Here is a 3,985-nt window from a genome sequence, read left to right as displayed (position 1 = left end):
TACTTTATAATTAAATAATAGTGACATGTCTGCCTACGTAGCAAAGAAATATTATCATATTTGGACTATATATGCCATGTCTTATACTTTTGAAGTGACATGTGTACAATTTCGATGATGTGTTATGAGATTAAACAAAAACAAAATCTATTACTTCAAATATAAATTAAAAACTATTTTCTACCCTAAATTTTTTTTTTTTTACAGATACCCTAAATTAACTTAATCTAACATTTTTTTCTTTCTTCTTCACACTTTATTAGCCGCCTACACTCTTACTTTCTCTCATTTTCTCATCTTTCCCATCTGAGCACCTAGTTTCCTCCGATGACTTCCTCCGATGACAATAGCCACCGTAGATAAGGACATTGCTGCTACTTCCCTTCAAAGTCCTCTTTCATCAAAATCGTTGTTGCTGAGTCGAAGCTTTGGGAGGACGGAGATCCGTCTCTCTCACGTTGAACTCGACCCCTCTCTCACGGTGAACTGGACTCACTATCTCAGCATCTCTCTTAGGTTTGATTCATAGTGAACCTTCTGTAACCAAGTTCTGAAGCTGTAATATCTTATAATATATATTTATATCATTGTTAATGGGTTCTGTTTTTCCCTCTTTAAACAAATACTAAGGATTCACTTATGTATGTTTTTTTTCTTGAGTGTTACATTGATTTCTTGGTGTATTATGAATATGAATCTCAGCTGAAAATTGTTTATTGATCCTATGAGACGCTTCAAAAAATGGATATTGAAACCATATATGGGGGGTTTTGATTTGAACTTTAGTTTCAATTTTTTTTTATGGCTATTTATATTCATATGCCTTGCATTTTATTTTTATAAATGATGGAACACCATATAGATATTTCCCTGTTTGATGGTTAAACACTTAGAAAGGGAGAGCAAGAGAAAAGCGTATATACAGTTTATTTTAAATGGTTTTATATATAGATTTACTTGTCAAGAGTGAAGTATTCTCAAAGTGAACTATTCTTTTTGTGAATTGTAATATATATATAAATTATATTCCACATGCATTGTTTCTCATTTTTTTATGAATGATGGAATGCTTTCAATATATATATATATATATTTGTATTTGCGTGGGTCGGGTCACTCACTGGTTTATTATTTCTGACTAATTTATTATTTCATCAATGTTCTTAATATGTTTATTATTTTTCAGGTGTAATAATATCATTGGGGTGTCTCTCTATTGTGTGTAATTTGTGATATTGCTCTGTCCCTCTCACTATTATTTTTTTTTTCATTTTTTCATTAGTTATGTTTGAAAAATATCTATAATATGTTCTAATTTTTGTTTTTGGAATAAATAATGTGTTCAACTATAAATATTTGTTGAATTTGTGAGAACAATATGTTTGAATTTTTCATATTGCATATGTTTTAGGTATTCTTCGATTGGAGTGTTAAGTGGTGGATTTGAGCAGTTGTTGGCAAATTGAAATGGCTGGTGACAGATTGTAGGCTGCAACAGTTGGTGATGAATTGAGCGGCTTTACAAATTTGCTTGTTGAGGTATTCCAACGATTTTCCCTAATGAAAATCTCCAAATCTGAAGGATTAGTGATGAGATGTCTTGTTTGAGGTAGTTATTCTGATATGAGTATAGCTATTTGTTTGTTAGTTTGTATTTTGAGTTTAATTTTGGGAGATTTAAGTGTGGTTTAGTATGGTTTTCCTTGCAATTTCTTGTGTAGTTTCAAGAGCCTTAGAAATATAGAATTGTTCTAACTCTATTGTGTATGAATTTTAATAGTTTTATTGGGAATATATTTGTTTGTTAGTTTGTATTTTGAATTTAATTTTGGGAGATTTAAGTGTGGTTTAGTCTAGTTTTCCTTGCAATTTCTTGTGTAGTTTCAAGAGCCTTAGAAATATAGAATTGTTCTAACTCTATTGTGTATGAATTTTAATAGTTTTATTGGGAATATATAGTTTTCTAGAGTTAATAATATGCATATTTTTGTTACTCAAGCACTGCATGATGTTTCATACTCCCAACAAGCTCAAGCTTCTGTTAGATAGTTGCACTTTTGTTTTTCACGAGCCAAATGGCTTTTAGATTGTTTGGAGGCTTTGGATATTTCGGACTGGCTGGTGGAATTGAGGTTTCCAGATTGATTATTTTGAGGTATTTTTGTATGATCACAATGACTAAATCCCCAATATTATGAAGGATTAATGATGTTCATTATTTTGAGGCATATTTTCTTTCAATGTTTGTGTATTTCCATGTACTCTGGATTTGTGGTTATCAGATTGAATACTTTGAATATTTTTCTGATATTTATATTAGATTTAGGAGTTTTTTGTTCTGCCATATTTGTTGTATTTGGATTTATATTGCTTTGAGGCTTTAGGTACCCTACTTTTGATATTGGTTTTATAAGGTACATTTGAGCTACTTTTATCTGCCTTAATTTTCTAGTATATTGTTGGCTATGTTGATCCTTGTTCTCTCAGTAAGCCGTCTTTGATCTTGAGGCCCTTTGTTCTCTGTAAGTAATTTTTTCTCTGTTTATTGTTTAGAATATGTGTAGTTAGTAATATCTGTTTTGGATTGCTTTGTTTGGATTGAGGATTTTGGATTGCTTGGACGCATTGAGGGTTTTGGATTGCTTGGAGGCTATGAATTTTTCGGACTGGCTGGTGGATTTGAGATTTTCGGATTGAGGTATTTTGTATGATCACAATGACTAAATCCCCAAAAGTCTGAAGGATTAGTGATGTTTCATTAATCTGAGGCATATTTTTCCATGTTTGTGTATTTCCATGTGTTTTGGATTTTAGGTTTTCGAATTGCATAGTGTATTGTTTATATATTTTTTTATATTGATAGATTGCATAGAATATTGTTTGTATTTATTTTTTATATGGTGTCTTAATTGTTTTTATAATCTAAAATATTGATGATTCAATGCACTCATTTTTGTGCTATTTTTGCTCTGTAAGTGTTCTAGTTATTTTTTATATGGTGTCTTAATTTAGTTTATAATATGAATGATTGATGATTCAATTCTCTATTTTTTGTGCTATTTTTGCTCTGTAATTGCTCAAGTTATTTTTACTCAATTTTGTGTTGCTTTCTTTGTGCATTATTCTTTCATTATGAAGATGTAAAAGTTTTGTTTGATTTTTGAAACCTAGATATTATAATGTATAATCTCATTGAAGTTCTTGATGTCTTGTTGCTTGTTTCTTGTGATATCATCAATAAACTGATACTTTGTTGCTATATTCAGATATGGAGTTTTTTTATGTACTTTGTTCTCGATATTGATATTCAGATTTAGGATGTAGATTAATTTGATAAGTTTACTGCATTAGTGAATCTGATTCTTTGTTCATGTACTCAGTTTTAGATGTTTGGCTGGTTGGGTAATTTGTTTCTAATATTTGTTTTCATATTTAGATATTTGGTTTCTGATAATGTTTATAGATTATATGGTTGCTATAATGTTTAATTTTAAGTTGAGATTAGTGACATTACAACTTTTGCTCTTCAGTTGCAATTTGATTTTTTTTAGCATGCTTTGCTTTCTGGTTTGTATTATCTCTCCAAAAAACAAAGTTCATCCTACAACAAAGTTCAATGAGATTTTTTTTAGCATGCTCTGCTTTCTGGTTTGAAACTGAGATTTTTGAATCTTGCTTGTTTATCTGCAAAAATGTTCAAAGTGGTTGTCACACTCATTTAGTCTATCATTGTTTCTGAATACTTGATTTATAGGTGTGGATTGTTAAGCATGATTTCTAATTTTGGATGCTTGTAAATAGTTCATATATCCTGCATATGAACTCATTTGTTTTATCACATGAATTCTAGTTTTTGATCCCTATTGCCTAATAAATGTAGTTTTGAATGTTGACTTATATATATATATATATTTCTGATTTGGATCATTATGTTACTTTAATTTTTTTTTTGCCTGTGATATTGAAGAATGATTATACTTATTGT

The 3,985-nt window shown here is 29.8% G+C and overlaps 1 long non-coding RNA gene across 1 annotated transcript; it reads left to right on the top strand.

Annotated features, from left to right (window-relative positions):
* The first annotated feature begins 261 nt into the window (after positions 1 to 261).
* LOC133830443 (uncharacterized) lies at positions 262 to 3,574 on the top strand. Its single transcript, XR_009892041.1, has 2 exons — positions 262 to 516; positions 1,412 to 3,574. It is a non-coding gene; the product is annotated as an uncharacterized LOC133830443 (long non-coding RNA).
* The last annotated feature ends 411 nt before the right edge of the window (positions 3,575 to 3,985 follow it).

The sequence above is a fragment of the Humulus lupulus genome, chromosome 4 (assembly GCF_963169125.1).
Source record: "Humulus lupulus chromosome 4, drHumLupu1.1, whole genome shotgun sequence".
NCBI classification, from domain to species: domain Eukaryota; kingdom Viridiplantae; phylum Streptophyta; class Magnoliopsida; order Rosales; family Cannabaceae; genus Humulus; species Humulus lupulus.
Note: the sequence above shows the minus strand (reverse complement) of the source record. Positions and strands in the feature narration are given on the sequence as shown.